Source organism: Oncorhynchus keta, chromosome 26 (assembly GCF_023373465.1).
Source record: "Oncorhynchus keta strain PuntledgeMale-10-30-2019 chromosome 26, Oket_V2, whole genome shotgun sequence".
In the NCBI taxonomy this organism is placed as follows: domain Eukaryota; kingdom Metazoa; phylum Chordata; class Actinopteri; order Salmoniformes; family Salmonidae; genus Oncorhynchus; species Oncorhynchus keta.
In genome coordinates, this window is record NC_068446.1 from 26791297 (window position 1) to 26803498 (window position 12202).

The 12202-nt window shown below is 41.3% G+C and overlaps 1 protein-coding gene across 7 annotated transcripts in view; it reads right to left on the reverse strand.

Annotated features, from left to right (window-relative positions):
- Positions 1-8579: 8579 nt before the first annotated feature.
- The window catches only part of LOC118359172 (nuclear factor 1 C-type-like), a 151500-nt gene continuing 147877 nt past the window's right edge, over positions 8580-12202 (reverse strand). For all 7 annotated transcript variants that reach the window (XM_052480466.1, XM_052480464.1, XM_052480468.1 and 4 more), the window contains one exon: positions 8580-12202. This exon is cut by the window's right edge and continues 6955 nt beyond it. The gene's annotated coding sequence lies outside the window, so the exon portion shown is untranslated.

Here is a 12202-nt window from a genome sequence, read left to right on the forward strand (position 1 = left end):
AACGGGGCTATACATTTGGGTGAGATATTTCTTCAACGAAATAACAACACAATGTCAAATGCACGTAGCCTAGTCAAAAATATCCAATCACATTAACCGTTACTCGCGGTGTAACGTCTGCTTCCAACTCACACCCTCAAACATGTAGATCCCCTGAATGCAGCTCACTTTCCAGCCCACTTTCCAGCTCACACTCTCAAACACATAGATCCCCTGAACGCAGCTCATACTCCAGATCCCAATCACCTGAATTCTAATCACCTGTTCACACACCTGTACGTCATTATCACACACTATTTAGTTCAGTTCTTTGCACCCTATCACTGTGAGGTATTGTTTGTTTTGTGACACATGTCTTTGGAGCGCTGGGTTTTCCGTAAATCACGCCTCCCCTGTATGATAGTTTATGCTTATTCCCTGCCTGTACTTTAGCCGATCTGATTTCCTGTTATCAACCTATTGCCTGATCTCCCGGACTATGTTGCTAGCCTTTTCCCTGCCTGTGCTGTTGCCCTTTTGGACCCCCTGTGTATGACCTTCTGCCTGCCCCTGGACCCAGCTACCTGTCTCATCCTGTGGTTCATTACAATAAACACCTCCTGCGCTTGAAACCAGCTCTCTGTCTCCCCTTGTGTTCATTACACGCATGAATTCTACTAACGGTCCGTATGTAGCAATACGTAGCTGGTATGTTGGTATCTGGGCTGATGGTGCAAAAGCCATGACAGGGAGACATAGTGGAGTGGTAATGTCACGTGCAAGCAGTTGCTCCAGACACCACTTGGGTACACTGCAGCATCCACCGAGAGTCTCTTGCTGCCAAGGGAATGCCTGACAGCTTGAAATATGTTTTGGACACTACAGTGAAAATGGTTAACTTTGTTATAGCGAGGCCCCTGAACTCTTGTGTATTTTCTGCACTATGCAATGATATGGGCAGCGACCATGTAACGCTTTTGCCACATACAGATTGAAGTGCACTGGTTATCAAGGGGCAAAGTATTGACACGTTTTCTTGAATTGAGAGACGAGCTTAAAGTTTTCTTTACTGACCATAATATTCACTTGTCTGACCGCTTGCAAGATGATGAGTTTCTCACACGAATGTCTCACACGTCGCCTGAATGATCTGAATCTAGGATTACAGAGAATCTCCGCAACTATATTCAATGTGCGGGACAAAATTGAGGCTATGATTAAGAAGTTGGAGCTCTTCTCTGTCTGCATTAACAAGGACAACACACAGGTCTTTCCATCATTGTATGATTTTTGTGTGTGCAAATGAACTCAAGGTACGGATAATGTCAAATGTGATATAGCGAAGCACCTGAGTGAGTTGTGTGCACAATTACGCAGGTTTGTTATCCAGGCGGCAGGTAGTCTATTGGTTAGAACGTCGTGCTAGTAACCGTAAGGTTGCTGGATTGAATCCACATACTGACAAGCTAAAAATCTATCATTCTGCCCCTGAACGAGGCAGTTAACCCACTGTTCCCCGGTAGGCCATCATTGTAAATAAGAATCTGTTCTTAACTGACTTGCCTAGTTAAATAAAGGTAAAAAATAATAATCCCTTTAATGGCTTGCCTCCAATTTCTGAATTGGAATATCAGAGTATTCGCCAAGGCAAATTGGGCTGTTAAGACACTGATGCCCTTTGCAACCATGTACCTGTGTGAGGGTGGATTCTCAGCCCTCACTAGCATACAGGCACAGACTGTGTGTGGAAAATGATCTGAGACTCTCCAATACAACCCAACATTGCAGAGTTATGTGCATCCTTTCAAGCACACCCTTCTCATTAACCTGTGGTGAGTTATTCACGATTTTTGAAACAACTAAGTTTGTATATTTAAGACAGTTAAATAAAGAGCAACATTATTGATTATTATAAACTCAGCAAAAAAATAAACATCCTCTCACAGTCAACTGTGTTTATTTTCAGCAAACTTAACATGTGTAAATATTTGTATGAACATAAGATTCAACAACTGAGACATAAACTGAACATGTTAAACAGACATGTGACTAACAGAAATGGAATAATGTGTACCTGAACAAAGGGGGGGTCAAAATCAAAAGTAACAGTCAGTATCTGGTGTGGTCACCAGCTGCATTAAGTACTGCAGTGCATCTCCTCCTCATGGACTGCATCAGATTTGCCAGTTCTTGCTGTGAGATGTTACCCCACTCTTCCACCAAGCATCTGCAAGTTCCCGGACATTTCTGGGGGGAATGGCCCTAGCCCTCACCCTCTGATCCAACAGGTCCCAGTCGTGCTCAATGGGATTGAGATCCGGGCTCTTCGCTGGCCATGGCAGAACACTGACATTCCTGTGTTGCATGAAATCACGCACAGAACGAGCAGTATTGCTGGTGGCATTGTCATGCTGGAGGGTCATGTCAGGATGATCATGCAGGAAGGGTACCACATGAAGGAGGAGGATGTCTTCCTTGTAACGCACAGCGTTGAGATTGCCTACAACGACAACAAGCTTAGTCCGATGATGCTGTGACACACCGCCCCAGACCTTGACGGACCCTACACCTCCAAATCGATCCTGCTCCAGAGTACAGGCCTCGGTGTAACGCTCATTCCTTCGACGATAAACGTGAATCCGACCATCGCCCTTGGTGAGGCAAAACCGCGACCTGTCAGTGAAGAGCACTTTTTGCCAGTCCTGTCTGGTCCAGCGACGGTGGGTTTGTGCCCATAGGCGACGTTGCTGCTGGTGATGTCTGCTGAGGACCTGCCTTACAACAGGCCGACAAGCCCTCAGTCCAGCCTCTCTCAGCCTATTGCGGACAGTCTGAGCACTGATGGAGGAATTGTGCGTTCCTGGTGTAACTCTGGCATTTGTTGTTGCCATGCTGTACCTGCCCCGCAGGTGTGATGTTCGGATGTACCGATCCTTTGCAGGTGTTGTTACACGTGGTCTGCCACTGCGAGGACAATCAGCTGTCCGTCCTGTCTCCCTGTAGCGCTATCTTAGGTGACTCACAGTACTGACATTGCAATCTATTGCCCTGGCCACATCTGCAGTCCTCATTTCTCCTTGTAGCATGCCTAAGGCATGTTCAAGCAGATGAGCAGGGACTCTGGGCATCTTTATTTTGGTGTTTTTCAGAGTCAGTAGAAAGGCCTCTTTAGTGTCCTAAGTTTTCATAACTGTGACCTTAATTGCCTACCGTCTGTAAGCTGTTAGTGTCTTAACGACTGTTCCACAGGTGCATGTTCATTAATTGTTTATGGTTCATTGAACAAGCATGGGAAACAGTGTTAAAACCCTTTACAATGAAGATCTGTGAAGTTATTTGGATTTTTACTAAATATCTTTGAAAGACAGGGTCCTGAAAAAGGGACGTTTCTTTTTTTCCTGAGTTTATTATTCTTTGTGCCCTGGTCCTATAATAGCTCTTTGTCACTTCCCACGTGCCGGGTTGTGACAAAAACTCAAACTCGTTGTCACGTCCTGACAATAGAGAGCCCTTGTTTCTCTATGATGGACTAGGTCAGGGCGTGACAGGGGGGTAGCCTAGTTTAATATTTCTATGTGGGGTTCTAGTTTATTTTTCTATGTTGGTGATTTGTATGATTCCCAATTAGAGGCAGCTGGCAATCGTTGTCTCTAATTGGGGATCATATTTAGGTAGCATTTTTCCCACCTTGTGTTTGTGGGATATTATTTTGTGTTTTGTGCATGTGCACCACGTAGTCACGTTTCGTTGTTTCTTTATTGTTTTTGTTGTGCGGTTCACTTACTTTAAATGTAAAGAAGTGGAACCCAGATCACTCTGCATGTTGGTCCGAGTATGCTTCCAACGACGATCGTGACACTCGTACTTACCTTTATTAAACATATCATATAGTGCGTGTGTGGCAGGCTTACAATGATGGTAAAAAGCAACATTTGAGAGTGTGCTATATCCTGGTGCTAGAGGGGGTACGCAGCTGGAGGTTGAAGTTTGGGAACCATTGGCTTAGAGCAATAACTATTCTGGGTGCCTCAGTAAAAGTATTGTAGGGAATACTGAGTAGGGTCAGTAGAATGTATATACTGTATGGTGCCATTTCATGGGGCTCTGAATAATACTTTATATGGAATACATAATCATCATATGTGCCCTTACTGCAAACCTGCTAACCAAACAACAGTTCAGGGCATTCTCACTGAATTAAAGGGCAACTACACTCAAAAACTAAAGTTAAACCAATAAAATTTTATTTGTGGGAAAAAACAACAGATATAGAAATATTTAAACGGATTTTAAAAGTCCCTACCATTGTTGTTTTAATTGTGTATGACTGCACTTTAGAGTGTGTGTCATCCTGTTGCACAGCATTTTGGGGAAGGTTGTTGTCACGTCCAATATTGACTATGCACCCAAGAGAAAAAGAGGTTTGGCCATCCTAGAAATGTTTTGGAGTAATATAATATAATACATAACATTTAAAGACGCATTTATCCAGTGTGACTTACAGTCATGCGTGAATAAATATGTACGTATGGGTGGTCCCACTATCCTGAAGTTGCAATGGGCTCCCGAGTGGCGCAGCGGTCTAAGGTACTGCATCTCAGTGCTAGAGGCGTCACTACAGACCTTGGTTCGATTCCAAGCTGTATCACAACCGGCCGTGATTGGGAGTCCCATAGGATGGTGCACAATTGGCCCAGTGTCGTCTGGGATAGGCCGTCATTGTAAGTAAGAATTTGTTTTTTACCGACTTGCCTAGTCAAATAAAAGTTAAATATCAAGATACATGACAAGGTTATAAATGCTTTTTGAAGCCCAATTTAAAATGATGTAAAAGCGGTGCTTATTCCACCCATTGTAAAGCACAGGTTTATGTTATATTTGACATAGTGGGTTATGTCACATTTGACATCGGTGGTTATGTCACACTGTTATGTCACATTTATGAACCCTTTATAAAGCATATCTCCCTCACTAGCTTTAAGCACCAGCTGCCAGAGCAGCTCACAGATCACTGCACCTGTACATAGCCTATCTGTAAATAGCCCATCTAACTACCTCATCCCCATACTGTTATCTATTTTATTTATTTTTGCTCCTTTGCACCCCAGTATCTCTACTTGTACACTCATCTTCTGCACATCTATCACTCCAGTGTTTAATTGCTATATTGTAATTATTTCGCCACTATGGCCTATTTATTGCCTTACCTCCGGTATCCTACCTCATTTTCACACACTGTATATAGACTTTTTTTCTACTGTATTATTGACTGTATGTTTGTTTATTCCATGTGTAACTCTGTGTTGTTGTTTGTGCTGCACTGCTTGCTTTATCTTGGCCAGGTCACCGTTGTAAATGAGAACTTCTCCACTGGACTACCTGGTTAAATAAAGGTGAAATAAAAAAAATAAAAAAATAAAACATACGGTTATAGATGATTTGTAACAGATGTAGGGTTTATGAAGGATTTATGAAGCCTTTATAAGCTTCATTTAAAGCGGGACCATCTCCTATACCTTCTGTACATGATGTATATTGGATGTAGGAAGTATCCACAACCCTTTGCAGAGTCACATTTTGTTGCCTGTTTTTAGGCAGATTTAGCTTAAGTCAGAACTGTGACTCGGCTACACGCTACCATCCTCCACTTACTCCAACCAGTTACTATCAAAATGGGACTTCTATGTTGCCAATTTTGGCTAGTTTAGTTTTTCTGATGTATGTTTGATTGATTTGGTTGTTGGCTCGTACACATTTTCCTTAAAGTGCATAAAATACCCCTTTTTGAAATTCCACGTGGCTGTTTTTACAACGTGTGTAAATTTCACATTTTATGCTGCATCTGAAGTTAAATCGCTCAACTCAACATCTTCATATTTCCTGGCAGTAGTTGGTGCTTTTGTTGGCTTTGTTTATTCTGGAGCCAGAAGAGCCACACACTCATCCCCTCACATTCAGAATCAGATGAGCAGTTTTGCCATCTCTGTTAGATCGATCCAGTCCGAGAAAGAGACTATACGATGATATCTCTTTTTTTTAACAAAAGCAGAAGGAAATCCTTTGACAAAAGGAAAAATGTAGAATGGAAAAATCTCTATATGTATTCCAATCTAAACCTCTGTGGTTTTCATTTTGGACCCTTTCTGTACGTATCTCTGATCTGAAGCGCAAATTCCCCCATCACATTGACACCAAGTACAGTAACAGACACCAAGAAATGATATTTCACCCTAACAAGAAAAATAATTTGTATCATTGCAAGAAATCATTGATCAACAGCAGAGAAGCAGCGAGTTCACCCAGGGATTTCTCTGACAAATCTGCAGTACATTGATCATTGAAGTCATAACAGTTAAGAGGCCAAGAATAATTGCAGGAGTGAAGCACCAGGCTGATGTGTAAATACTTGGTGAACAGGCTGGGGCAACGTGTCTTAGTAGCAGGTCCTACGCAGGCAGCACAGTGTGTAATTAAAACGTTCCTTTGTACGCTTTTATAGTTTTCATGAATCAGGCTTGAATTATTTCTCTCCTCATCTATATGCAGTTGGGCCTTTGAAAAAAAAACAACTGACTTGGTCTCTGAGGCATTTGTTTTCTTTGGATCTGTGGATGGGACCATTTCAGTATGAAAGAGCTACAGCTCGTGGCACAGTCGCTATGGGAGGCGCCCCATTAGTCATTCATTCAATGGCTTAGTTTCAAAACACTACTCACACTTGGCGCCACTTCTTTTCTGTCTCTGTGCGAGCTGTTCTCCTCTGGTTCTCCTCTGGTTCTCCAGCTCGTGATAGCTAGAGCAGAGGAAGGATTGCTCGAGCCATTACTCACTATGTCTCCATAGGGAAGTTGTATGTATATTTCTTAAGGGCCCTGTCCTAAATTGCACTCTACATTCAAAAAGTATCTTTCAAGTAATCGGACTCAGTGTACGTTAAAATGAGTTAGTGCTGTACAAACATTCCCTTATGTTTATTTGATTGTGGTGTGTATGCAACGTATGCGGCGATCCCTTTTAATTAAAGCATTTCTGCACTCACTCACCCTTAGACAAAAGTGTTGCTGGTCTTTTTTCTTATTATTGTGAATCATTAAAATGAAATAAAACTTCACTTCCTTTCCAAAGCTGAGATTGTATTTTTCCAAGCTCGGTTCCAACAAACCTATATTGAGGGTAATGGCTTGAGGAATGATTAGAGTCAGATATGTCAAATCCTGCAGCCAAGCCTAACAGAAGACATACCCTTAACCGCAACTGTTCAGCTTTTCTTTTTTTATTCTCCTGGAATTAAAGTACTTTGCTCTGCTGGACTCCTGAGGTAAGTGCTATAAGTTGCCAGTGATTTACATGCGATTGTTAGTACCTTTTTTTAAGGACAGGGGTGGTGGCATGGATAGAGATGGGGCAATGCTTTGTCCTCTTCAGTTTATGTAGATAAAACACAACAACACAACGAGACTGCAGGACTGCTAATGTGTCTATTATACAGCAATGGTCTGGGGTTTCACCTAGCCACCCTCACTAAACTGTGTGCCTGCTAACAACTTTACACGGAAACATTTCAAAGCAGCCAGTGTACAATTTTAGGGCCAAGGTAATACCATCAAACTGCCAAACAGCCACAACTTTGAGATAGATCAAACATTTAGTAGTGGTGATAAATGGTCACACATTTCTCATGCAATTGGTCATAATAACCAGGGGGAATTGCAAGGTAAATCAAGGTAACTGACTAATAGAAGTAATTGATTATAAGTAGAAGTTAGATTTGAAGTATTTTGGACAAATTAACAGAGGTGGTTGACTGAGGAAAACACTGAAAGGTCAGCTAATAAACTTTTCTGTCAAATGCAAAAGTATATTGTTCCTTGGACTGGTTGTGTCTACAGACGGTGTATGCTTACGCATATGTGCATTTGACAGTAACCATTTTATGCATCATTACATTTTCAAATCTGACATTTTTTACCAACCAAGAAATGGCAATATTTTCTCTCTATGTCCCATGTTCAGGTGTTCCAGGAGGCATGGGTGAGGCAGACCAGGGGGGTGGAGGGTTATGAGGAGCCAGAGGTGCTATAATTAGCTCCTCTTTAGGTCTTGGTTGTGTCTGCTCTGTCAGCCAACCGGTCCTGGCCTTATCTGGGCTTCCAAACCTCAAGGCCACAGATCACAGACACATCACTGACTCCCTGGAGTTCACTGGCTTCTATTAGAACTCTAATCACAGTATCTTCCAGTTCCACACAGCCAGATGCCCCCCACAGCTCCTCTTCCACTCTCGACCTTCAGCCAGGGAAAGACTGCTCCCAAAGTGCATTACTTCCAAGGCAAATACTTTTGTTGGTCCGGGGACAAGTTTTACAGCAGAATAGATATTGATTTCAATTGAGAAATCTAAATGAATGAGATTTCACATTCAACAGACATCTCTGAGTTGAGAAGGAAAACACTGACTGCTGCTTGAAATGAGTAACATACTAGTCATTCCTCATTGTCAAAATGAGTTTTTCAAAGAAAAACAGAATTACAAGGCATATAGCTTACTGTAAATGTATTGAATGAACAATGGAAATCTAAAAATAACAAGGACACATCACTGAGTTGTAGCATAGCTTGTTTATTATTTTGTATACTTTTTTTGCATAGGGAAACACACTCACTTCCTGTAATGTATTTATGAGCATTTGCTAACAGCGATGGCTGAATACAATGTTATAATGAAATATTGGTAAAGCTGTACATTTCCCCCACACCAGTTCAAAAACACATGGCAAATTTAGTTTTCCTATATGAGAGTCGTTTCAAATAATTAACAGACAAGTTATTACCGACCTTTGCTGATCCTTTTGTACTAAAGTTTTCAAAAAGGAAAATAAAATCACAAGCAGTTGAAAGTGACCCGTGTGTGCTATGAATCTGTTCTCTGCTCTATTCCACCAGATGTGTCAGAACTAAATGTCCACATGCTCTTTCCTGGTGTGCAGTGTGTATGTCTGTGCAGCAAGCAAGTGATTAATGAATAACTACTATGGTAATATTTGTAAAGAATAATGAGAAGGAAAAAAAATCTCAAAATTTAACACTGCATTACAATGCTCTCTGAGAAACATCTTGATCTCTTCCCTCCTCCAGCCAACCAACTTCATCACACTGAGAAAAACAGCATGCTTAAAGAATGAATCAACATACAGTACAGGCCCAGAAAAATATGAAAATAAACCAATTGTCAAGAAAAGGTTGGGGCACCAAGTGGACTTATGCAGCATTCACGTGCTAGTCTGAACTAGGAAGCTCTGAAATATCCGATTTGCTAACTGGTTGTAGTTATACACGTGCCGCATTCAACCAAGTTAGCAATTTAGACATTTCCGAGCTTTTGTAGTTCTGACTAGCACACGGTCGCGGCATTAAGCAGTTGAAGACCAAGTGAGATATTTGATTTGTGTAGAAAGAGCCCTCATTAAAATGTCGCCTTGTTCTTTCCTCTATTGTGGGTGGGGCTTCTTTGTTTTGACATGTCAGTAAGTCTGTGATATGGATCATCAATAACATGAACAGATCTCCATAACTGCACTTGGTTTTTATGGCTTTTCACATCCATAGCAAAAGGCCATTGCCATTGGCCAGTGGGTGCCCTTCACCTTGTAGCAGAGTACAGTAGGACCTCATTGGGACAGTTTGTGTGGAAAGCTATGAGCAGAAGCCAATGTGAGAGTGGGGCTCAGGCACTAAACACAGTCCCACACAACGTCAGAATGACCTCCAGCAGCTTAGAGTACAAACACTATGCACATCAGAACTTGAGAAGGGCAATGGCAGAAAATAAATGAAAAATAATTAGCAGTAAAATGACAGGCACTGCTTGTTGAAATCATTTTTGGTATTCAGTATTCACATGTAAGTGTTGCTTTACCTGCTGGTTTGTTGAAAGTAAAATATAGAGACCAAACATAACAGTTAGCTTTATACACTGTGTGAACAGAAGCACATTTCACCATAAAAAAAAACTATATTGTGACACCTCTCTGAGAGTTGTGGCCTGTGCCTGATGTCTCTTCATACAGTAACAAGAGGATTATGGAGAGTGTTTCCTGCTCACCTTCTCGTTTGAGATTTTACCTCAGTTTGCATAAAAAAACACCACTAACTGATCATTGAGGGGAATAGGAAAAACAAAATACAATAAAAGTAAAACCACTACCTTTATCTAACTGATCATGGTTTGGCTCACCATCTACTGATCCCCTAAAACTCTCACAAACATACAAGTCTGGTCATTCTACACTTTTGACTGGCGTGCTGCTAAGTATTTCATCTCTCTGAAGAAATCATCTTGAAACTCGAACGGGACCATTTTAATCCAGTGCCAATTCTAATTTTAGGTAAATAAATCATCTTAAGAGTCTGTCTGGATAGTGATTGTTGCTAAGAGTAACTACGAACTTGTGAATTCATATTAATAGGTATCAGATTCCCAGGTGTTTACCCTGACAGGGTATACCAGCCCTTAATTGCATAGGGGAAATGGTGTGTTCTGGCTCGGAACACAATAAACTACATCATTCTAATCTATATACTGTACCAATTGCATAACGATAAATTACATCAGTTAAAAAAATGTGAAGGAAATTCAAAGGCCAATATAGTAAATGAACTTTTTCCATATTCTAATCTTCAAGGTTGTGGTGCACCATGTGTAAAGACTTCTCTTGTCATTCTGGACCCATACCTGTTGCAGCTGCAGCATGAGCTACCACACACACCTCCCTCAGCCTCACATCAATCAATAGCAAGTCTCTGGGTGGAGCAGAGCAGTGCATCCTTGAGTAAAACTAGAGTAACATTCACAACAACGCCTCACTGCGAGAAGAAAGGCACTCAGAGCAGTGTTGGGCCTCACACCTGCACCACCAGAGGACTTTGCTTCATCTGCACACCGTTCCTGACCAGAAACACACACAAACACACTGACCACACCTTGTATGGACTACGGCAAAACTATTACGACTGCCAGCCCTGACGTTGATTGTCTAGGACTGAACCAATAACTTTTCAAGGCTGAATCCCACAAACCAAAAATGTACCACCTGGGTGGACTTTGAAGTGATGCACTCAGTGAGTTCTCAAACTATAAACGACGAAAGGGGCAATACACCGGGGAATAATGTTCTTAGCTTGTTACAAGCAGCTGTTTTCTCACTTTCTCGCTCTGACTCTCTCACACAATCAGCATTCCTATACATCAAAGGTTGAGCTTCAGAAAGATTTCCAGAGAAGTACATCTTTAAAAGTTTCCTTAAACAAAATAGTCAATACCAGTTTATCTAGTGCAATCGTCCAAATAGAAGGAAAGTGTGTGAGTTCTTTGAAGCACGACAACAGTTCGAAAACAGAAATGCAGAACTGTTAGATGAATTGTGTGGGGGGGGGGAAAGCAAAAAGAAATGGCAATGGAATTTGCATATCCCCTTGAGGCTTACTGGAGGTTTTGTCTCTGTTTAAAATGACAACAAGTGATGCTGAAATTACTATCCAGGTTTCAGGATTGATAAAATCAAATTACAGGTACCTTCTTTAAAAAGGCATGCAGCAATCGGTGGTGAGCTCACACCAACCATTGCAGATCCTTAAGAAGTCATTATTATATTTTGTGGCTTGGCCACAACTTAAGACAGCTAAATTTAAACACACAACATAAACATGTACTTTCTTATACAATACAGAAAAAACGTTTTTTATATACATTTTGTCTTTTTCATCCTCATTGATATACTGTAAGCATTTATACATAGGATAATGAGTCCAAAATGTAACAATCCTACAATAATCACAATAATTACTACAAAAACATTAGTAAGGGTTTTGAAATACAACAAGATCATATTTTAAATGTGTCAGTATTGAGTGCATATTAATGCCTTTCAGAGTAAGTTCAACCATCACCTGTGGTCACTTTAAAAAGTGTTGGGGGGTAGCACCCTGCTCTAGAAACAAAAGTCTCTGTCGGTGTCATAACAATATACTGTATAGCTGTGTTTAGTTTACAAAAAGCAAATGAAATAAGAAGCCTGTGTGCTGAACACCTATTGTAGAACCACTGTGCTGGCTAGACTATGGTGGCGTCATCCCCCTGTCCCTATGTGTCCCAGTCAGACCCAGGCTGGAGGGTAAACTGAACTGGAGAGGTGAGTGTGGAGCAGTGCAAATCTTCACAGGAAAT